The following is a 25,185-nucleotide window of genomic DNA, read 5'->3' as shown; positions in this document are numbered from 1 at the left end:
AAGAATATTGAATATACCATTGACTACCAAAAGAATGAACAAATCTGTCTTTGAAAAAGTACAGCCAGAATGCTCATTAGAAGTGAGTATGGCAAGACTTCGTTTCACATACTTTGAGCAAGTTAACAAGAGGGACCAATTGCTGGGGAAAGACATCATGGTTGGTAAAGTTAAGGGTCACCAAAAAAGAGGGAGACTCTCAAAGAGATGAACTGACACAATGGCTGCAACAGTGCGTGAGGCTGGAGTGTTGCCAGGACTGAGGAGAAGGATACAAATTCAAAGCTGCGCCTTCAGCCACCATCTTTGAGAAGGGCATTGCTCTTTTCAAATATGCGCAGTATCAAGCAGGCAAAAGATTCGTTTGCTATGCAATGTGTAAGCTGCCCTTGTTTTCTAAGTGGGAGATTAAGTTTTTAGCAGGGCTTCGACCCACAATTTTTCCCGTTCCGCTTATGGTTCCAGTTCACCCAAATTTGAAAAATTCAGATCTGTTCTGGTGTCACTTTCTCAGCTATGATTGAACCAGGAAGAATTGGTTCAAAGCCCTGGTTAAAAGTCAGCACAGAAACTGGATTTGGGGAGATTTTATCCCTCAGGGGAAACTTTAAAAAGAAGTTCTCAGAGAAATTCCGGTCAGTTCATTAAGTAGCATAACCAGGTGATGGATAATAAACTTATTTATCTAGTTATCATTATGCTCAATTTTTGGACTATGAAAAAGAGAAATAGACCAAGATCAGAGGGTGGGTTGAAATACTGTATTTCTTTAATGCCAGCATGGTTAATTACTTCTCTCTAATTGGAACTCAAACCTAGGGAGTTATTGAAGATTATTCATCATCTAAATTACATACAACTTTTTTTTTTTTTCTTACAAGTCTGTACCATTTTTTAAACATCCACAGTATTCCTTTAACTTAGGTGGAAGGGATAGGATCATCCATATTATACTGTAAAAACGGCTTAGGGCAGTGTCTGAACTCCTCTAACTTCAAAGGTGGAAGGAGAACCAAGACTAACAGCCCAAGGCTGATTTCCAAGGCTGATTCCTATGCTGCGGGGTCAGACATGCCTCCTCTCTGCCCCATCTTTACAAACTCTGACACCAACTACTCCTCCCACGGCACTCTCTACTTCTCTACTGGGTTCAATAATTCATTGCAGTGGCCACACAGAACTCACAGACCATACTCACAATTATGGGTTTTATTAGGGAAGTAACAGGTTACAATTCAGGCTTAGGAACACTCAAGGATACGGTTCTTTCATCAGGACAGCCTCTTCCCAGCCATGCTCACAGGTACTCCTCTCCCTGGCCCTAGCCCTGTCCCCAAAGGTACTCAGCTTTCTTTCTCCATGGGCTGGGAAGCCCACTACGCCATCTCCTGCTGCTGGGTCTCTCCTGCCACACTTCTCACCATTTTCAGGGTGTTCTTTCTTGGTGTTGGTAGGATCCTCCTCTCTGCTCTGGAATTGGTTCTCTTTTAAGGCAAAATTGACCAAATCCCTTGGGAGCCACAATTAACCTATCACACAGTCCTGCCCAATCACCTGGGTGGGAGTTACAAGACCATGGTTAGAAAAGCCACACACAAAAGTAATCAATCACAATGCATATACTAAAGAGATGAATGTGATTGTAGGCAATGAAGTCCTAGGCTGGAGAGGGATCAAGTGAAATCAATAGAAGAGAAACGTTCTGCCCTGTGCTCCATTGAAGACTGAAGTAGAAACTACTTCTCCAGGTATACCTTTCCGTCAGTTTTCGACAATGCCAGTGCTGCCCAGGGCTCATGCCATCTTGTGAGTTAGCCTTAAGGCTGTCATAATTGCTTAGGCTGCTAGGTTTTGGGAGTAAGTTCGACCAGTAACAACGCCCTAATAAGTGAACGCCTTCTTGGGGTTTCGGTGAGCAACTCCACAAGTTGGAAAGTCATTTCCTGAGATTGTTTAGACAATAGGACAGTAATCAGTAAAGGGCTTAATTCCAGAAGGCAAGGTTTGATTTATATTTTCCTGTGAGCAATATGATACAAAATATATTAATAAAGATTTACTTTCCCATATGCTAAAATATTGGAAGATTTCTCTTTGGATTGGTAAATAGCTGCTACCTTCAGCTGTTCTTTGTCCTGTCACCCAACCTTCAGTGAGGCCCCTTCGCTTGTGCCCTCTGTACCTGAAGGGGTGGTGTCTGGCACAGCAGGGCCCAGCTGCAGCTCTAGGGCATAGATTGTCAGATACTTTCAATATCACCCTTGGGTAGAAATGTTTGAGAAGCTCTATGTAGACCATAAAGGAGCCAGAATAGGACAATAAAAATCCTGAGAGGGTCTCCTCACATATCTGGGAGAGGAGGAGGGAGAGAAGAGATGAGAGGAAAGGAGAGTTAGCCTGAGATAGTATGGCAAGTCCACCTGCTTGCAGGCAGGTATGGGGCAGCTCAGAGGGTGGTAGGAATGCAGAAGAGAGGAGTGGGTCCTTCAGGGCTGTTGGAATTGACTCCGTGTGCTCCATCTATGCAGACCTCTCCTGAATAATCCAGTTTAAAGAATTTCTATGAAAATGATGTTTTAAAGGGCCTGACAAATGCATAATAGGAAAATTTGTCTTATTTTTTAAAACTTATACGTTTAACATTAAAACTCATTACCGTATTTCCCTTCAGGCTGAGTTTGTTATGAGGGTGTACGAATAACCAAACCTACTTCTTGTTTAGGTATGCACAGCCAAGCGGTGAGCTGAGCTAGCACTATCCAGGACTCTGGGAACAGAAGTATTTACGGGGCCACCATTATTCCTTCCTACTTGATCCACATCAGAAACCGTGGTGGCACAGTGGTTAAGAGCTACAGCTGCTAACCAAAAGGTCGGCAGTTTGAATCCATCAGCGTTCCTTGGAAACCCTATTGGGCAGTTCTCTTCTGTCCTTTGGGGTCACTATGAGTCAGAATCGACTCGACGGCAACAGGTTTGGTTTTTGGTTTTTGGTCCACGTCACTGTCTTCTTACAAGGAACCACAGCTTCGTGTGTTCTGTGGCCACAGGGGTGCAGTGGATGGAAGCACATTGTAAGACTTTTTAGATATACTGCTGGTAGTGGTCCATAATCTCTTATCTACAATACCAAAATTTAAAAAGCAACAAAAGATTTCTTAGCCCATTTGGCAACAAAATCTGACCTATGAGGGAGAAGAGACAAATTGCCCATGCAGAATTACAAATAAGTTATGTATCTACTCTGTCCTCTAGGAGGTAGAGCATAACTCCTCATCCCTTAAGTCTGGGCTGTGCATAGTGACTTCCTTCCAAACAGTGCAGTATGGAAAGAGGATAAAAAAAAGAGCAACTTTACAGCGGTGAAACCTATTCAATCTGTATGCTGAGCAAATAATCCGAGAAGCTGGACTATATGAAGAAGAATGGGGCATCGGGATTGGAGGAAGACTCATTAACAACCTGCGTTATGCAGGTGACATAACCTTACTTGCTGAAAGTGAAGAGGACTTGAAGCACTTACCAATGAAGATCAAAGAACACAGCCTTCAGTATGGATTACGCCTCAACATAAAGAAAACAAAAATCCTCACAACTGGACCAATGAGCAACATCATGATAAATGGAGAAAAGATTGAAGTTGTCAAGGATTTCATTTTACTTGGATCCACAATCAACAGCCATGGAAGCAGCAATCAAGAAATCAAAAGATGCATCGCATTGGGTAAATCTGCTGCAAAGGACCTTTTTAAAGTGTTGAAGGACAAAGATGTCACCTTGAAGACTAAGGTGTGCCTGACCCAAGCCATGGTATTTTCAATCGCATCATATGTATGTGAAAGCTGGACGATGAATAAAGAAGACCGAAGAAGAATTGACACCTTAGAATTGTGGTGTTGGTGAAGAATTTTGAATATCCCATGGACTGCCAAAAGAACAAACAAATCTGTCTTGGTAGAAGTACAGCCAGAATGGTCCTTAGAGGCAAGGTTGGCGAGACTGCATCTTACATACTTTGGACATGTTGTCAGGATGGATCAGTCCCTGGAGAAGGACATCATGCTTGGCAGAGTACCGGGTCAGCAGAAAAGAGGAAGACCCTCAACGAGGTGGACTGACACAGTGGCGGCAACAATGAGCTCAAGCATAACAACAACTGTAAGGATGGCTCAGGACCGGGCAGTATTTTGTTCTGTTGTGCATAGGGTCGCTATGAGTCGGAACCAACTCGACGGCACCTAACAATAACAACAAGCCAGCAGGAGAAATAAAGTCTTCATACATGCTACCATGTGGATGGAGCATGAGTGAAATATTATGCTGAGTGAAATAAGTCAATCACAAAAGAACAAATATTATATGAACTCACTTATATAAAAAGATAAGAAAAGGCAAATGTATAGAGACCAAATTGTATCAGTGGTTACCAGGGGAAGGAAGGAGGGGGAAAGGGCAGTTAACAGTGATGGAAAAATCTAATTAAGAATAGGGTTGCACAGAGGATTATTGTAATTGTTGTCAATAAATTTTATACCTGTAAAATGTTGAAATAGCAAAAGTTGTGTGAAAGACATATTTACCACAATGACAAATAATAATAAAGTAGCTGCTGAGGCTGCTTATATATACAATCAAACACCTAATGGGATTTGGTTCCTTGGTTTGGAGGTTTAGGGTCATGGTTTCATGGGACAGCCAAGTTAATTGGCCTATTAGTGTGTTTAGTACTTCTGTTCTACCTCCCAGTTTGTTGCATAGTGCCTGGGATCTTAAAAGCTTGCAAGCAGCCATCCAAGGTATACCAATTGGTCTCCAGTCACCTGAAGCAACAGAGGAAGAAGGAGAGTCAGGAGTAGGAGGAGGAAATGGAATGTGTGATTAATTGCTTCTGTGAACAACTACTTCCTTTGCCATGAGACCAGAGGAGCTCAACGGTGTCCAGCTATCATTACTGAACAGGTTGGTCAAAGATTCTATAGAAGAATCCTGATCAAAAGGGGTGAAAATACGAAACACTTTAAAATTCTCATTGACTCCAGACTTTCTGGAGCCATGGAGCCTAGATGAATCCCTAAAACTATTGTCCTGAGTTAATCTTTAAACCTTAAACAAAAAGTCCTCTTAAATACAAGCAATAGTTTAGCTTATCTAGTAAAAAAATGTCTACCTTGAGTATTATGCTCTTTTAAGAACTATATATATGGGATCAAAGTGACAGCAGCAACTTGAAAGATTAGATAGATTAGACGGCAGTAGGTTTATGTTAATGAGAAAAACAACTCAGAAAAGGAGGGTGAGAATGGCTGCACAAGTGGAAGAATGTAATCAGTCACTGAATTGTACATGTGGAAACTGTTGAATTGGCGTATGCTTTGCTGTGTAATTCTCAACAACAACAAAATTTAAAAAATAAAACATATTCCAACTTCTTAGAGCCCTAAATTCCTCAAGTTTGATATTTAAATATATTTATTGGGTACTTTCTTTGTGCTGAGCACCCTGTTTTGGGATTACCGTTTCTCTAGTAGGCAAAGGTTCTAATGGAGTGAATTACTACTCACCAATGGGTAAGAAAAAAGGGAAAAAGAGGAAGACCCTCTATGAGATGCACTGACACAGGAACTGCAACAATGGGCTTAAGCATAACAATGATCGTGAGGATGGTGCAGGGCTGGGCAGTGTTTCATTCTGTTGTACATAGGGTCGCTTTGAGTTGGAACTGACTCAAGGGCACCTAACAACCATGGGAAAGAGGAAAGAGAGCACAAACTCTTCCCTCCAAAATTCAGAAGTTCCTTCTATATTAACAAAACCCCTCCCCAAAAAACCAAACTTGTTGCCTTCGAGTAGATTCCGACTCATGGCGCCCCAACAGGACAGAGTAGAACTGCCCCATAGGGTTTCCAAGGAGCAGCTGGTGGATTTGAACTGCCAACCTTTTGGTTGGCAGCCAAGCTCTTAACCACTGGGCCGCCAGGGATCTGAAATAAAACAAACCACTCTTTAAAGATGAAAATAGTTGATTTCCTATATTGTTCCGTGCTTGCCAGTTTCTCTGTCGAGCATATGCTACTTTGATCATTAGGAAAGGAAAGAGATAAAGTTGAAAGCTAGAGGGCATGGAACTCTGGTAACTTAGACTGTACTCATTTCTTGGTGTTCAGGGACAGTGTATTTTACTTCCCCTTAGGCTGGCTGTGTACATGTGACTGCTGGGTGTATTGGCCAGGAGGGTTCTGTGTCCCAATCAGAGAGAGTTCCCTGAAAGCAGAGGTTGACAGGCAGTCTTCATCTTCTGGGAACCCCCAGACTTTGGTGCATTGCTCCCTGCTATGAGATGCCAGTCCCCTGGTGGAGGTTGACTGCCAGCTGGAAACCCTACAAGGCCTGGGACTGTGCCACAGCACAGGCACTCACTGAGGTCACTGTCTGCCAGGGATCTGAGCTTAAAATGGATGAGTCCACATTCCTGCAGAGACTCTCTCCAGGCCTTTGCAGGGCCACCAGTTCATCTTTTTTTTTTTTTTTTTTTTTTGAGTGAACCAACCCATGCCATTAGTGTGTCAGTACAAATAAAATCTATCTACCCTAACTGGCAGAGTTGTGGATATCTTACCTCTGTTGTTTTGGATGGCACACTTATAACAAGTAGTCTTTTCTAAGCCTTACACTTGAATAGAGCCCTTGGACAAGTCGAGAGGTTTCCCCCCCTCCCTCCTGAGACTGTCAGGAGAGCTCTGAGGTTCTTTACCCAGCTGCCCCCATGCTCCATAAAAGGCAGTCAGTGCATTGGGAGAGGCCGTTTGTCATGGCAATTCTCAGAAAAGGAGAATGTTACCCTGGGGCCATCAGAACCTTGGGGCAGAGGGCAGGAGCTTCTTCACCCTTAGAGTTTACCTCTTATCAAAGTATTTTTCCGACATTGATCAATTAAGCCTCAAATCTCAGTGAAGGAGGCATTTATCCTGATTATAGGCCCAGCATTTAGCTCAGTACCTTGCACAAAGAATGAAAATATCCTTGGTTGAAACCACTCAGATGTTTATTGGATGCTGTTCATATTGCCTGCACCTAGACCTTGCAAATGCTGTTGCCTCTGCCTGCACCCTGGGGCATTCCCTCCTCCCACTTCCACCAAGCTCCTTCTCCTTCCTCATTCCTTAAATAGCATTTCCTGAAAGGTCATCCTTGTGACCCTACATAAATAGGCTCCTTCCTCCACCACCACCCCTCCCACTATCCTTTAGAGCACAGTTTATAATTTCATATTCATTCATTTACTGGTACAACCAGTTCATTAAAGGAACTGGGATCAGTATGACACAAACAGAAAGTGATTATTCCCTCCTACCTCTTTTTTTTACCTCTGCCCCTTCAAGCCTGCTTCCTTCATATGTCCTTCCCTGTTGGAAACCCTGGTGGTGTAGTGGTTCAGTGCTACGGCTGCTAACAAAGAGGCTGGCAGTTCAAATTCACCAGGCACTCCTTGGAAACTCTATGGGGCAGTTCTACTCTGTCCTGTAGGGTCGCTATGAGTTGGAATCGACTTAATGGCAGCGGGTTTGGTTATGGTTTTGGTTGCCATATAAAAATCTCCCACTGATCCCATAGTTATCCCAGTCACTTGCAGCCCCTAAACAAATAGTCCCTTTTCTCAGGTGATTATAATATCAGAACCCTACACTATCTTCCCTCCCTCACCTCAGACTCCTTCAGACTGGAGCGTTTAGAGTGAGAGGCAGCTCTGTCAGCTTTCTCTTCATTCCACCTCCTCCCATTTTGGTAGCTGTGGATCCAGGAATCTTCTGGGATGGAGCCAGGAAGGGAGGAGAAGAGGGGAGGTAAGTCCAACTTGTCAGATACGGCTGTAATCTGGTGTTGGTATCTCTGCATTTGGCAGACAACCAAACTTCCTAGACCTGCTTTCTAGGGGTTTTCGGTGACCCACCCCCATCATGGCAGATGTCTTGCCCACAGCTGCTTTGCATAGCAACACTTCTGGTTGACACCTCAAGAATTTCACCCTTATTCCCACTCTGCCACCCCATTCCAGAGGTCCATTTCTTTTATGGGGTCACTCCTCTAGATGGTTTTCCTTGTCAAGTCACTTTCAAGATTATGAGGTCTGATCCTTTTTCAGAGTCAATTCTTGCCCCTTGGACACTGAAAGTGCCGAGCATTCCCTGTGCAGTCACCTCTTCTTCTGTTGCCCCTGCCTCTGCCCTGAGGGGCCTCAGATGTCGGTCCCCAAGTTTCTCAAACTCCAGGGAACACAGGACAGTGCTCTCTCTGAGTGGTTCCCTGGAAGTCTCCTCCCCACTGAGTTTGAGTGATGGGGTCACACAGCCCCTCTGCAGAAAGGGGATCTACAAAGCACTGTGACAACTCTCCTCACAGAAACATTGCTACCAGCAGACCTCCAAGAACATTAAGCCTCTCTTCAGTGCCCAGAGGTGGATGACTGGTTCGGACTGGCAAAACCAGTTCTGCAGTACCCTTTCTGCACGTCCTGCACAGGTAGTCTAGCACCTCAATTTAGGAAGCCAAGGAGCTTGACACCTACCGTTTTGTTCTCGATCTTTGGTGCCTCAGCAGAAACTTGAGACAGAAGTATCCTGTTACTCTTGTTTGTTGTCAGCCTCCCTCTCCCATTAAGCTGTAAACTCCAAGGGGCAAGGACTTTGGTTGTCTCATTCACCAATGATGTATCAGAATAGCCTAGCAGAATGGTCTGCATAGGCTCACAGTAGGTCCTTAATAAATATTTCTTGAAATAATGAATATGTAATAGAATGAAGATGGTAATGACTCAGCCACCATTTTACTGAAGGAAAAAATAAAATGAGACATTCATATTAATCAATAAAATACCTGATGCTGAAATAAAGTACATTGCGATTCCTTCCCTTGAAAGAAACTCCTAAAAGGCCTAAGAGTAAATCTTGGAGGTATAATTTTTATTTAAAGCCAAAAAGAAAAAAAAAGTGCCTAGGGCAAGACAGCAAGTGCTTACACAAGAGTTAACAGACTGGATGTTGGCTGGCCGGTGATGCTAATATCAATTCTTTGTCTAGACATGCAATGCCGATTCTGCTGACACATTCTCATTCTCTCAGGACATTTTGTAGGATGTGGAACTGGCCTCTTGGTCACTAAGACTCAGAAAAAGCCTGGACCTCTACAGAGAAAATCCTTCAAAGGGACTCCAGCCCCCATGCTCTGACTTTGATGAGTCTGATCAAGCTCTCTTCCACCACGGAGCAGACTTTGAGAAGTAGGGAGACACCATTGAATTTCAGTAAGTCTGTTGCCTTATTCATCTTCTCAGTTGGCAAAACGGCAGGAGGAGGAAAAGAAGCTGAACAAGCAAATTCCCCCAGACTCATTCCATGACAAACTGACCAAATGCATGGTGGTGGGGGTGGATACAAAAGCTGATAGCAAAATAGTCCAGCAAACACCCTCCCCACACAGAGATTTCTTCTATCCATCAGTAACGTGCTGTGGGATAGGAGGAGGTGGTTTAGACTTCAACCCCCAGCTCTGGGAAGGATGAGAAGCAGGGTTGTGGGGAGAGCCTTGCCTTACAAGTTCATGCCTGCTCTGTACACCCAGCCTCCTCACAGCCAAGTCTCATTTCTCACTTCCCTTCTGTGATCTTCAGTACATCTAATGATAGAGAGAAGATTCCATATGCCAAGTCAGAGCCAATGAAGCTGTCTCTCGTAGCAATTGCATTTAGAAACAAATCTACAAGGGAATGGAAATTTTTGTTGGCTCAAGATTCACATCACGAGGATCCTCTATAATACAAGTGTAACTGGTCTGCAATTCGGCAACAGAAATTTAGACCTTAGAAAACATCTACTCTAACCACTCTCATTTCCCAAGTGAAGAAACTGAGGCTTTTGAGAGGTTAAGTGACATAACCAAGGTCACACAGTTCTCACTGGAGCCTGCTTCTTCCAGCCCTAGCCACTTTTTCTTTCCACTACACTGTACAGCTTTCTGTGTATACTCAGAGTTAAAACATTTCTTCACCCAGCCCGGGTGAGGTGTCACGGCTACACTTCCAAGATAAATCAGATAACTTGATTCAAATTTGTCTCAAATTTTTTTAGCTGCACATCATTCTATTGTTCTAGCGAATATTAAAACAAGAGTGTCCCTGCCTCCAGGAATTTAATTTCAGAATTACACGAGGTGCTTTGGCCTGCACATATAAACCTAAATCTAATCCTAACTCTGTCCCTGACTCACCAAGACGCTTTGAGCTCGTCACGAAATTGTTTCAGTTTCTTCATCTGTTCAGAGGGTAAAGTAATGCTGATCTTTCACTTATTGATTTAAAGACCCTACCTGTCTGAAAAAAAAAAAAAAAATTATGTAGAGTCTAAATATAAAATGAGACAGTATAACTAAGTTATCAAAGTATATAACTCAGATGCTTTCTAATAATTGAGACATACCGTATTTTAGTTTACCAAACAAAGACAGGTGACTGCTACCAGCCAAGCATGTTTCTGTGGAAAACATCTCGTCATCATATTATTTCAATATATCCATGGTGTTGATTAAGCCTGCAGAATTTGAGAGACAAAATCAAAACAGAAATTTGCCTTAAAGCTACTGAGATTGGGTGTGTAGCATGTCCCTGAGGTTTTATCTGCCAAATAATGTCTTCCCATGAACAGAGGAAAAACAGAAACTGCTTTCCCAGGACTAAAGAGTCTCCATGTGGTTGGCAGTCCTGCTCTCCAGTGTTAAGTTTTGTGGAGGCACCACAAGAAAAGAATTCCAGGGAAAAGCAGACAATAGCAGTAAGACGGAAACCAAAGAAGAAATTAATCCCAAAATGTACTTAGTTTCCCATTGACAGAATTCTGGACTGTGCTTTCTAATACTGAGGAACAGTGGGATTTGCGTGGATGGGAGAAAAATACATTTCATTCTTTTGTTTTTAAAATGCCCATCCAAACCAAACACCCATTGCCATCTAGTCGATTTTGACTCATAGCAACCCTACAGTGACCCTATAGGACAGAGTAGAACTGCCCCATAGGGTTTCCAAGGAATGGCTGGTGGATTCAAACTGCCAACCTTTTGGTTAGAAGCCCTATCACTTAACCATTGCACCCACCAGGACTCCAAAATACCCACAAGTCCTGATAACTCACTGTCACCAGTCGGCACAAACTGTCTAGACTCCAACAGCATAAGTGATCACTTCAACAATTACCTAAAGAATTATGTGTCTTGGCAGAATCAGCAAAGACAGGAGATGGTATATTATTTAATCAGCCTTTAACAAAACAACAAAAATGTCCTGATACCACATGAACCACAACCTTTAAGACACTGAGACCAGAAGACTTAGATGGTACCCGGCTACCACTACCAACTGCTCTGACTAGGATTACAACAGAGGGTCCCAAACAGAGCAGAAGAAAAATGTAGAACAAATGCTCAAATTTATAAAACAGACCAGACTTACTGGTCTGACAGAGCCTGGAGGAATCCCCAAGTCTACGGCCTCTAAACACCCTTCTAACTCAGAATTGAAGACACTCCCGAAGTTCACTTTTTAGCCAAAGATTAAGCACGTGGAGGAACGTGCTTCTGAGGTCGATCGAGTATATGAGATAAAATGGGTAGCACTTGCCCAGGAACAAAGATGAGAAGGTGGGAGTGGATAGCAAAACTGGACGAATTGACACAGTGAACCCAGGGTGGAAAGGAAAAGGGGGAGGGTGCTGACACAATGAGAGTTTGCAGCCAATCCCACGAAACAATTTGTGCATAGATTTTTGAATGAGAAACTAATTTGCTCTGTAAACTTTCACCTAAATCATAATAAAAATAAAGAAAGAAATGAGGCATCTAGTTGCCTCTATGAACAACTGCCTCCTTTGCCATGAGAATAGAATAATTGGATTGTGCCTACCTACATTACTGAACATTTTTGATCAAAGATTCTGTAGAAGAATCAAAGTTAGTTGGGAGTCCCCGGGTGGTACAAACAGTTAACTCCTTTGGCTGCTAACCTAAAGGTTGGAGGTTTGAGTCTACCCAGAGACACCTCAAGGAAAGTCTAGCAATCTACTTCCCCAAAATCAGCCATTGACAGCCTTGTGGAGCACAGTTCTACTCTGACACTCATGGGGTCACTATGAGTTGAAATCAACTCAATGGCAACTGTTCTGTTTTTTTTTTTTTTTTAATTAGGTGCTGTGGCAGAAATAGTGCTTACTAACTATCCATCTACACCCCTACATTTTCCAGCTTCCTTTGCACGTAGGTTGAAGTTAGGTGACTAGTTCTGACCAATGGACTGAGAGAAGAGGTAACCTGTGTCAATTCCAGGCTGAGGGAGTTAAGAGCCAATGTGCCTCCTGCATTTCTGTCTCAGCAACATCGAGGGCCACATGTTCCAGATGGTGTAGTGCCACATGAAGGAAAGCTACTTGACTCACATTGGACTTTACATAAGTGAAAATAAACCTTTGTATTAAGTTAATGAGATTTCAGGGGTTGTTGCTGTAGCAGCTAGGATAATTACCCTGAAAAAGGTCCTATGTTAACATGTTCATTGTGGCCTGGAACTTAAATTTATACTACCGATCCTAGGCTTTTAAAACTACCACTAGAGGAAAGATATTACAGTCCCCTCTTTTCTCTTTATTTTCTCACTTTTCAGGCCCTGCCCATTTTAAGTCAATGGTTCTCAAAGTATGGTCCCAAGACCAGCATGATCAGCAGCATCTGGGAATTTGTTAGAAATGTAAATTCCCAGGCACCACTCCAGACCTACTGACTCAGATACTCTGTGAGTGGAGCCCAACAATCTGTGTTTTAATGAGTTCTCCCAGTGATTCTGACGAACACTGAAGTTTGAGAACCAAATAGCTTGAGCCCTCATGAAGGTGATCATCGTGTAGCTAACTTCTCCCTTTATATCACATGCTGTCAGAGACACTCAGTGCTCAGATTTCTAGTCTTTCATGCCCCCCTCTTTTCTTTTTCTCCTTTCAAACATCAGCTTTTACATTGATTAGTTACAGGTAGCTTTACTGTAGCAGATAAAAATAACTGAAATTTTTTTGTCACTGCCTCCACTGAGAGGTGGAGTCTATTTCTCCAGCCCCTTGAATATAGGTTGGCCTGTGACTACTCTGACCAATAACAGAATATGCCGTGAGTGAAGCTGTGCCCATTCCAGGCCTAGTGTTTAAGAGAACTGGCTGCTCCTGCTTCCTGCCTCTTGAAACTCAGCTGCCATGCTCTGAAGATGCCTAAGCAGGAGGAGAACCAAGGTGCCCCACTGACAGCCCCAGCTGAGCTACCAGCTGACAGCATCAACTGCTCACTATGTGACTATGTTGCCTTGGATGTTCCAGCTCATCTGAGTTCCCAAATGGCTGCCTCCTAAATGACTTCATGTGGAGCAGAACCACCCAGGAGAAATAATACAAAAGTATTTGTGTTAAGCCACCAAGTTAGGTTTTTTTTTTTTTTTTTTTTTAAGGGGGGGTAGGGGGGGAATAATTAAAAGCAATAATTATTCACTTTGTTTTGAAAAGTCCATTGACAACTACTGTCAAAGTGAAATTTCAAATAGGTTTCATTTACCCAAAAATACCTCTTTGGCTCAAACAATCTGACTCCTATGGTTCCTTACAATGTTTTTTTCCTAATATTGTCCTCTCATTGGGCTTAGCTGTATTAATAGCCCTATGTTGCTTTTCCAGCCTCAACTCGGGAAGCTTATAATAATTTCTCTAACTATCCCATTGGTTTCAAGTGGACACCTGAATCTTTGTCTCCCACATCCATAACTGTTAAGGACAAAGATAGAAAAGAAATAGAAAAAGGAAATATATAACTTCATAGAGAATTTCAATAGGGCTTAAATAAGGGAGGAGTCAGGCTTTGCAACCCGAATAAAACTTCCTTTTCACATTTACCCCCAAACGTAGTAATTAAACAAGATGAGGAAAATATGGTCACCAGGAAGCTTACAGCTGCAACGGTATTGTGCCAATTCTGAACTTCTTGTTGAAAAAGAGATATTTGCAAAATGAAAGGTAAACTAATACTAAAGTGGCCCTATTTGTTAACTGATGGCTAAAGATAGCTTAGGCAGGTTGACTTTCATAGATATCTCATAAAATTCAGGAATCAATTAATTGAAAGCTAAGCATCAAAATCTAAGCAGTCCAAATATAAGTACATGCCTAGAGGCCATAACTAACAAGGGACTGATCTTAAAGAACCCTCCCCTCCGCTATAACACTGGGTTGTAAACTCTTAGAGGGTGGGGAACATATCTTTAGTTCCTTACCCCAAGATTCAACACAGTATGTGACACACAGAAAGGGCCTCGCGTATGTTTACGAATGAATGAATGAGAGTTTTGGCATAAGAAGAAGAAAAGGCAAAGTGAAAATGAAGGAGCAACAAGGAAGAATTTCAAATATAAATACCTCCAGGAACATGCATCACAGACTTTTAAAAGGTGCTTTTTTCTCAACTAAAGAGTTCTGCTATGTAAGCAATTGAGAGGAAAACCTTGGTCAGCACATGTAAATAGCAGCTAAACAGGCTCTTCAGCTTTGAGCTCCCCAAGGCAAGTCAGGCCTGGGCAGAGGAGAAACAAGGCTTTCAGCGCCTTAACAAAAAAACCAACCCAGTGCTGTCAAGTCGATACCTACTCATAGCGACCCTGTAGGACAGAGTAGAACTGCCCCGTAGAGTTTCCAAGGAGCACCTGGCGGATTCTAACTGCCAACCCTTTGGTTAGCAGCCGTAGCACTTAACCGCTACACCACCAGCGTTTCCTTCAGCACCTTAAGATGTTCTAAAGAAAGGGAAGGTCTCACACTCCTTCCTGCCCAGTTCTTCACATCTTTAAGAGCATGGAACCGGCAAACCAGAAACAACAAACCAGTGTCAAGTCATCTCCAACTTGTGGAGGCCCCATGTGTGCAGAGTGGAACTGCTCCATAGGGTTTTCAAGGCTGTGATCTTTTGGAAGCAGATTGTCAGGCCTTTCTTCTGAGGTGCCTCTGGGTGGACTCAAACCACCAGCTTTTTGGTTAGCAGCCAAGTGGGTTAACTGTTTGCGCCACCCAGAAATTCCTCCTCATAAGAGAGGTCATTTAATAGTAAGAGGAAGTCAATTGCATACTGTCTACCTAAAATTTTTAATACACCAAAACTCTGGACAATAACTTTCAAACAGTAAAATTTCCTCTGAAAGGGAAGAATTTCGCTCAAAAAAATGGTGTTAACAGTTATGGCTGGTGTTGACCGGCCATTAAGATACCTAATTATATTTTATTGTTTCAATTTCTTTTCATTATTTAATTTGTGAAAGTATATTATTTAAGTTGTTGTTAATTTTCTTACTATAATCCTAAAAGGTCATCCTACCAAATATACATATATATATATATATATATATATATATATATATATATATATATATATAGTGGCGTAATGGTTAAGAGTTCGTCTGTTAACCAGAAGGTCAGTAGTTCAAATCCACCAGCCACTCTTTGGAAACCCTAGGGGACAGTTCTACTCTGTCCTATCCTATAGGGTTGCTTTGAGTCGGAATCGACTTGATGGCAATCGGTTTGGTAACAGATATATACATAAATATATCCAAATTTGATCTCTTAATTATTTTTCATTATTTAGTCATACTTTCTGAAATATGAACGATAAGTACACCAATTAATAAAAATTAAACAATGGTAGTCAATAAGTCAAAATCAGAATCTTTCTCTTTTCCCAAATCATCCAAATCAAGGCCCCACAGCTCTTTAGACTATTAATATTTGCCACGTGTTACAATATATAAAATCATACAGTCAAATTTTAGAACTATAAGGGGACTGTTTTTACTATCTAGTCCGAATTCTTATTTCACAGATGAAATGCCTGAAGTCTAGAGCTGAAGGAATTTAGCCACATTAAAATAAGTGGTCACCAGCGCACATTGTTGTAGATAGATTCATCCACTTAGTAACCATGTATTGAGCAGGCATTTGGAGATCAGGCACTCTATCTGCCCTGGGGGAATAGAAGGAAAAAGAAGTTGGGTTCCATCCTCAAGGCACTCATTTTAGGGATAAAACTAAACAAAACCCATTGCCCTCAAGTGGATTCTGACTCATAGGGACCCTATAGGACAGCCCCATAGGGTTTCCAAGGAGCAACTGGTGGAGTCGAGCTGCCAACCTTTTTTGTTAGAAGCCAAGCTCTTAACCACTGTGCCACCAGGGCTCCAGTTTAGGGATAGGCCCACATAAAAATGAACAAATGTAATTCTGGATCATAACTGAGATACAAAAAGTTAGTGGTATCACCAAGAGAAAAGATTCTCCTGGGTCAGGAGATTAGAGTGGGGAGGATGTTGAAGCCTTCACACAGAAGGCCATATATTAGCTGTATATTAAAAGCACACACCTGCAGGACGCTATCCCCATCTCAATGGAATTTAATTTAACACTGCAAGCCCATTTCACAGTTCAGACAAGAAGTAAGAGAGTGTTTATGTGAGGGACATTGCTTATATAAGAAAGATGATACATGTAGTTGAGTTATGTGGGATGAACATTAACTCATTCTGTTATTACATTCTCCTAAATGTTGTCTATATACACATCTAATTGTTTCTTATCATTTTCATTGAATTGTATTATTTCCATTTACAACAATTTACTTTTAAGCTGTTACAATACCTTTATATTGGAGGTAGGGGAAAGAAAACCATCAGCCCCTATTGAAACTCAGACATTATGTTGACTGATGTTCCCAAGAGTCTAGAAAGTAAGTCAGCAGCGCCAGAATATCAAACTTCACGGGCTGTATTTAATCCACTGAATCATACTGCGTTTTGGAAATGGGCCTCTTTTTGGAAGTCTGACTGGATAAGATTAGGTAATAACACAATAACTAGCAAACAGCAAGAGCCTATTAGTACATGCCTCATGAAGGTGTTTCAGATGTGCTTTATTTTGAGAGAGAAATGGGAGGTTGCCAGGTCTCACACAAGTCATGTTTGTTCCTGTATCTGAGCTGAATGATACAAATTTTTCTTGAGTAAATTTTTAAATGTTTTCCCAGCTGCACCTCTACCACATATCTTCTCATGTGAGTACGTTAAAGGATATATTGTTGAAAGCTCACTTTGGGGCTTCAAAAGAAGCAAATAAATTGACAAGTAAAAACAGGAAGTACCAACCTGGTATAATTTAACATTTACAGGGTTGGAAGTCTGGTAAGAACCTCAAATTCCCACACTCTACCCAGAGAAAGATGCTATCTCTTTGCCAAATCTGGCTTTTATGCTGTGTCTGCACAACATGAAATAAAATGATCTGGCAATTTTGTGCTCAATTTAGTGAATATAAACAATAAAACTCAAATTTCAAAACAGAATATGATAGAGTCGATTCGGGTGTCTACATTGACCAAATTTACTAGATACTAAATCATTACTAAGTCATTTCCATTCATTCTCTGTGGGGATTCTCCTAAGCATAAGAATTTATGGAATACACTCACAGGAGATGGGAACTCAGCTGGGCTGGAGCATCCAAGGTAGAATAGTTACACAGTGAACAGTTGATACTGGCTGTCAGCTGGTAGTTAAATGTTTAACTACCAAAATGATCAAAGATTCAAATGTTCACCAAGAATATCCGACTTGTAAACTGACCTGATGCCCATGTCTAACACTCTCCCATGTACCCTCCTAACATCAGTGCACATGGCCCCTTCATCCTGTCTGCAGATGGCTGGCTCCATATGCCCATGGGTCATAGGGTTGTGAGTAAAAGAGCAGGCCTTATCGAAAATACTCCATCATGTCCATAAATAACTGAAATTTATTTTTATAAACTGTAGAGCTCCTCAGAAGAAAATAGAACAAAATCAGCCATAGCAGTTTGGAATAGAATTTTTAATAGCAAGAATATACATAGCAACAGAAATATAGACTTTACTAAGATCAAACATTTTTGAAAACATTTAGACAACCTGGGATGTGGGGTAGGTGGTTGCTTTTGCTTCTTCATGTAGGTCAATATACCCCACCTACCTGGGAATGAGAGAAGAGCAATGCTCTTCCCTATTCCACATTAATCAAATCACCTTTTCTGGAGGAAAAAATTAACTTTCTACTGGAAACCACATAAAAAGGAACTAGAGTGGGTATCTATATTGCTTTTCATTTGAATGGAGAGTGGGTCTTATTGGAGGGTCCCCACCATCTGTACATAATAGTGGAGGTTCAGTGTTGCTACATCTCTTTTTCAAGAGAAGCCAGAAATTCAACTTTGTGTTCTAAAATCCCCTGATTTATTTTAACATCAAGAGACCAAACAAAACAAGTCTGTGTACTTAATTTGGCCCATAAGCCACCGATGTAAGATCTCTTATATACTCAGGGGTTTTCATTCACTGATTAATTGATATACTAAATATACACTTATCTGACCAATTCTTATATATTTATGCTTATCCCTGTATTACTTTAATTATACACAATTTTCTTGAGCCAACTGGTTACAGTCTCACTACATGCTAAGAAAAGAAGATTCCGTTATAAATAGGAAAACATTCCTAAAACCAAAGAAAGTGGTGGAGAAAAATCAGGAGACAGGAGGAGCGTGTTATAATAGAGGTACGTATTCAGGTGAGGAACAAGATATGAATTTCAAGGGTAATGATGGCAGATGGGGTAGAGGTTGGGAAGACCAGCTAGCAAGGGCCTTATATGCTGTGAATGCCAGCAGCTACCATTTAATGAACCTTAAAATGCGCCAAGCCCTGTGCTTGTACTCCACATACATTATTTGATTTTATTCTCACGCCAATCCTTATGAGGAAAGGACTATTAATATCTCCATTTTATAGATGAGGAAACTGAATCTTAGAAAGGCCAAGTAAACCACCCAAGGCCACACAGCTGTTATGTGGCAGAGTCAGAATCTGGGCTCATGGCATCTCTCTGACTCAAAAACCTGTACTTTCAGCCACTATGATATTGCTAAGGAATTTGGATTCTAGCCTGTAAGTAATGGAAAACAAATGAAGAATCCCAGACCCACATTATTCTATTCTGTTCTCACAACATTCTGTGAGCTAAATAATGGAAAATATGATTACCATTTTCATATCTGGTGAAATCAAGAAAGGTTTAGCAATTTAAAGTGAAGGAAGCAATGGGATCTTAGGACCCAAATGGCTCAGTTTTGTAGCTCATGACCCACGCTGGTTTTACATGATTGGCAAATATTACTTTCCAAACACTTCATCCTGCTTTCAACAATCATACTTCTTCATATTCAGAAATTCCAAGAGCACATTCCCAATTAAATTCTCTTCCCTGAATAACCCTCACTATTTCTAGCAAAGTCGTTCCTAATTTGTGATGCCAATCTAAGAAAAAAATAATCACTGTGAAAAAGAAAGACTGCTGTCACCAACTGTTTTGCCATGGCCTACTGTGTGTGCAGGAACTATAAACCCCATTTGAATGTCAATAATGCAATAATAGTACCCTAAGAATTTTCTTTTGCATACTTATAACTCATTAATAACATTTCTAGTATTGACTTACAATTATTATAACGCATTTAAGTGATCAAGTTAACTTTTCAAGTTCTAGCCACTTTTTTTTCTTGTCTGATGAAAGTTTGGAAGCCCTGGTGGCGTAGTGGTCAAGTGCTACAGCTGCTAAGCAAAGGGTCGGCAGTTCGAATCTGCCAGGCGCTCCTTGGAAACTCTATGGGGCAGTTCTACTCTGTCCTATACGGTCGCTATGAGTTGGAATCGACTCGACGGCACTGGGTTTGGTTTGGTTTGGATGAAAGTTTGTCCCCATCAAGTTTTCCCACAACAAAAATCTAAATAGCACTTCTATTGTTCAGGTCAAGATCAATAATGAAAGGGGATTACTTCTTTATAACAGTGATATAACATGGCTGAGCCTAGAATATGACAAAGATATTTTCCTGCTCACAGAGGAAAAGAGTTGCATAAATGGAGCTATATTCTGGTCACTTTTGTTTATCAGATATTCTACAAAGATGAATTGTGTCAACTTAATGCTTTCCAGAAGAAAGAAAGTACAGTAACATTCTCCATTAATGGTAACAGTAACCACTTATTGAGCACTTATATACAATATGTTACAGGGAACCTTTGTAGAAGGTATAATACCCCAACTTTTTCAGGGGAGGAAGCTGAGGCTCAGAAAGGTTAAAGACTTTTTCCAAGATCAGACAACTGGTAAGTAAAACCCAACCCAGTGCCGACTGGTAAGTAGAGATATAAAAATTGGATCCAGATAAATCTGACTCCTCCACCGATATGCTACATCACTAAGAAGTCTTAGGCACTGAAGAGAGAAATAAAAGGCATTGAAGACAGAAATAAAAGGGGAATGGAAAAAGTAAATGATACAAAGAAACTTGAAGTTAATCTGGGATCTTATATAGGAAAATCTTGAGGGATGAATATCATTAAAATAAACAAGGATAAAATGTTTATATGGTGTCTTAGTCATCTAGTGCTGCTACAACAGAAATACCACAAGTGGATGGCTTTAACAAAGAGAAGTTTATTTTCTCACATTAAAAGCTGAAAGTCCAAATTCAGGGTGTCAGCTCCAGGGGAAGGTTTTCTCCATCTGTCAGCCTTCTCATCAATCTTCCCCCAGACTAGAAGATTCTCTGTGCAGGGACCCCTAGTCCAAAGGACACCCTCTGCTCCCAGCAGTGCTTTCCTGATGGCATGAGGTCCTCAACTCTCTGCTTTCTTCCCTTTCCTTTTTATCTCTTGAGAGATAACATGTGGTGCAGGCCACACCCCAGGGAAACTCCCTTTACATCAGATCAGGGATGTGACCTCAGTAAGTGTGGTTTTACAATCCCACCCTAATCCTTTTTAAAATAAAATTACAATCACAAAATGGAGGACAACCACACAATGCTGGAAATTATGGCCCAGCCAAATTGATACACACATTTTTGGGGGACATAATTCAATCCATGATATATGGCAAGAGATAGAATACAAATATAAAGAAAAATAATACAATACTAGAAATATTTGCAGAATACATGATAGACAACAAACAAGGAATAGAGTGGAACTTCCTCAACTTGATAAAGAACCTGTTGCCCATTTCAACTCATAGTGACCCTATAAGACAGGAGAATTGCCCCACAGTGTTTCCAGGGAGCAGCTAGTGGATTCAAACTGTGGACCTTTTGGTTAGCAGCCAAGCTCTTAACCACTGTGCCACCAGGGTGCCTGATAAAGAACACACTTGCAAAAAAATCTGTAGCTAGTATCACACTACATGGTGAGAAACTGAATGCCTTTCCCCTACGAATGAGAACAAGGCAAGGATCTTCTCTCACCATTCCTGTTCATTATCATAATGGAAGTACTAGCTAGTGCAATAAGAAAAAAAAAAAAAAAAAAGGAAATAAAAGCCAAACAGATTGGTAAGGATGAAATAAAACTCTCTTTATTCACAAATGACATGACTTTTTATTCACAGGTGACATGATTCTCCCAAAGAATCAACAACAAAAAAGCTTCTAGAACTAATATGCAAGGTTGCAGAATATAAGGCTAATATACAAAAGTCAATTGCTTTCCTATGTTCCAACCACGAGAATTGGAACTTGAAATTTAAAAAATGCTGCCTTTTACAATAGTACCAAAAAAAAAAAAGAAAAGAAAGACTTAGGTGTCATGGATTGAATTGTGTCCTCCAAAAATCTCCGTCAACTTGACTAGGTCATGATTCCCTTGTATGATTATATGATTGTCTACCATTTTATCTTCTGATGTGATTTCCTTATACACTGTAAATCCTATCACTATGATATAATAAGATGGATTAGTGACAATTATACTGATCAGGTCTACAGGATTAGGTAGTATCTTAAGTCAATCTCTTTTGAGATATAAAAGAAAGAAGCAAGCAGAAAGACATGGGAACCTCATACCACCAAGAAAGTAGCCCTGGGAACAGAATGTGTCCTTTGGGCCTGAGGTTCCTGTGCTGAGATGCTCCCAGACCAAGGTAAGACTGATGACAAGGACCTTTCTCCAGAGACAACAGAGAGAGAAGCCTTCCCCTGGAGCTGGTGAGTGAATTCTGGAAGTTCTAGGGAAGAATCCATTTCCTTGTGTTTTCAAGCTTCCAGAGGCCACCTACATTCCTTGGCTCATGGGCTCTTCCTTTTTCACAGTGCACTACTCTAACATCTGCTTCCATAGTCTTATCTCCATTCTATGACTTTGACCCTCTTGCCTCCCTTTTATAAAGATACTTATGATTATTGGGTCCACCTGGATAATCCAGGATAACTCCTTATCTCAAGATCTTTAATCACATCTGCAAAGTCTTCTTCGCTATGCAAATTAACATATTCATAGGCTCCCTGTTTTAGGATTTGGACTTCGTTGGAGGCCATTGTACTGTCTACCACAGTATTAAATAACAATTTTGAAGATCAAAGTCCTTTGGGATAAAGGTTATATATTAAATTACAGTTAAAGTTTTTATTTTTTTATAACCAAACATTTTAAAAAGGAATGATTTAAGTGAAAGATTGACTAAAAGATTTTATAAAGTTTTTTTTTTTTTAATTTCAAAGCATCACCCAAGATTATCTGCCTCATTTTATAACATAGAATTGTATTCATTATAAACCAATTAGACTGTATGGCTACTTAAGGGAGGGTTGAGTAAACAGATTTAGATAAAGTAAGAACCGGTTTGATCCTTTGTAGAAAATGCTTCTTTAATTCTTAATGGTTCTATCTGAAATGTAATTTTTCCCCAAACTTTCAATATGGATAGTTGGGTATATCTGGGACTCAAAATTTCATTTCAAAATAAAACCTATAAAATCCTACTTACTGAAGAAATGAGTTAAAGTCTATATATGTGTTTGCATGATTGTGTAATGTGTATGTGTGTGTGTGTTATAAGTGCATGTGTGTTTGTGATGTGTAAATATGTGTGTCAAGGGGGCATTATAAAGAGATTTCCTGATCCACTTAAACAAGGAAGAACTAGAATTCTCAGGGCTAGAATTTACTCCCATGAGATTTGCAGCCTGATTAGTGTCCTCTTATAACTGCAAGCGTTCCAATTATATCCCAGTCAATGCTGGCTGTGTTTCCTTTGGGTTTGAAACTTTGAATTCAGACTTCTGGCCTACCGGACTCTGAGCAAATAAACTTCTCTTTGTTAAAGCCATCCATTTGTGGTATTTCTGGGATAGCAGCACTAGATGACTAAGACATTAGGTATATGTATAAGATTTATATGTCAAAAACTATAAAACTCTGATGAAAGAAATTAAAAAAAATCTAAATAAATGGATAAATATTTTGTGTTCAAGAGTTGAAAAAGTAAATATTGTTAAGATGTCAGTTTTTCCCAGGTTGATCTATAGCTTCAACGCAATCTCAATCGAAATCCTAGAAAGCTAGTTCGTAGATATCTACAAGCTAATTCTAAAGTTTATATGGAAAGGCAACAGACCTAAAATAGCCAACACAATACTAAAAAGAAAAGTTGGAAGACACACACTACCTGATTTCCAGGCTTAATATAAAGCTACAATAATCAGGACAGTGTAGAATTGGAGGAATAATAGACAATGAAACAGAATAGAGAGTCCAGAAATAACCCCACAAAATTTTATTCATTTGATTTTTGACAAAGAATTAAAGACAATTCAACGGAGAAAGACAGACTTTTCAACAAGTGGTACTAAAGCAAATGGATATGTACATGCAAAAAAAAAAAAAAAGTGAACCCAGACACAGGCATTACACTTTCCGCAAAAATTAACTCAAGATGAATCACAGACCTAAATGTAAAGTGTAAAACTATAAAATATCTAGAAGAAAACATGGGCAATAAATCTATGTGATCTTGCATTTAGCAATGTGTTTTAATTACAACACCAAGAGTACAATCTATGAAAGAAAAAATTGATAAGTTGGACTTTGTTAAATTAAAAACTTCTGCTCTATAAAAGACACTGTTAATGTATTTTATAATGAAAAGACAAGCTACAAACTAGGAAAAAATATTTGCAAAACACATATCTGATAAAGGACTCATATCCAAAGTAGACGATGAACTCTTAAAAATCAACAATAGGGAAACAGCCCAATTTAAAAATGAGCAAAAGACCACAGTCTTGCAGTACAACTCAGTCAATTAACATAATATAGTTCATAAAATGTATATTCTATATTCCAATGTGGAGAGTAGCTTCTGGGATCTTAAAAACGTGTAAGTGGCTGTTTAAGATATATCTATCGGTCTACTCATCCAGAACAAAAGAGAAAGAAGGAAACCAAAGACTCGAAAATAGTCTACATGATGACGTATTTTTATGCAAATAATGTGACCCTTCCAAATTTGTTCGCCAACCACTCCTGCCACCCCCGTGAGGTATTTTCATAAGCACCACTATGCCAATTTATTTCTTACATGTTGCTGTAAAAAAAAAAATTAGCATAGCATGCTTACAAAATACCTCACAGGGGGAGCAGTTGGCAAACGAATGTAGAAGATGCGCATTATTTGCATAAAATACAGTAATAATGTACACGAACCATGGCCTCATCTACCCTGAGACCAGAAGGACTAGATGGTACCCAGCTACCATTACCAACTGTTCTGATCAGGGCCACAACAGACAGATCCTGATAGAATGGGAGAAAAATGTGGAACATTATTTAAATTCTTAAAAAATACAGGCTTACTGGACCAGTTGATATTAGAGGACTTGTCAAGACCAGTATCCTGAGATACTCTTTAAACCTTAAACTGAAATTATTCCTTGAAGTCACCTTTTAGCTAAATAACAGATTGACTAGTAAAATAAAAAATATTACCCATGAGTAATTAGCTTCTTTAAGAAATCATCTATGTGACACCAAACAGTCAGAAATTATTCTAAACTAAAGATGAAAAGGTAAGGGGGTAGGGAAATTAGAGTACAGGAAATGGTTCAACCAGAATAGAATGAATGAGAGTGATGACATATTATAAAAAATGAACCAATGTCACTGAATAATCTGTGTAGAAATTGTTAAATGGGAACCTAATTTGCTGTGTAAACT

At 40.2% G+C, this 25,185-nt stretch overlaps 1 long non-coding RNA gene across 1 annotated transcript; it reads right to left on the bottom strand.

Annotated features, from left to right (window-relative positions):
• Positions 1-4,378: 4,378 nt before the first annotated feature.
• On the bottom strand, positions 4,379-13,128 carry LOC111750593 (uncharacterized). The gene is made up of 4 exons (XR_010318951.1): positions 10,470-13,128; positions 10,261-10,363; positions 8,564-8,824; positions 4,379-7,805 (listed from the first exon to the last, which is right to left on the bottom strand). It is a non-coding gene; the product is annotated as an uncharacterized LOC111750593 (long non-coding RNA).
• Between the last annotated feature and the right edge of the window lie 12,057 nt (positions 13,129-25,185).

The sequence above is a fragment of the Loxodonta africana genome, chromosome 2, assembly GCF_030014295.1.
Source record: "Loxodonta africana isolate mLoxAfr1 chromosome 2, mLoxAfr1.hap2, whole genome shotgun sequence".
In the NCBI taxonomy this organism is placed as follows: domain Eukaryota; kingdom Metazoa; phylum Chordata; class Mammalia; order Proboscidea; family Elephantidae; genus Loxodonta; species Loxodonta africana.
Note: the sequence above shows the minus strand (reverse complement) of the source record. Positions and strands in the feature narration are given on the sequence as shown.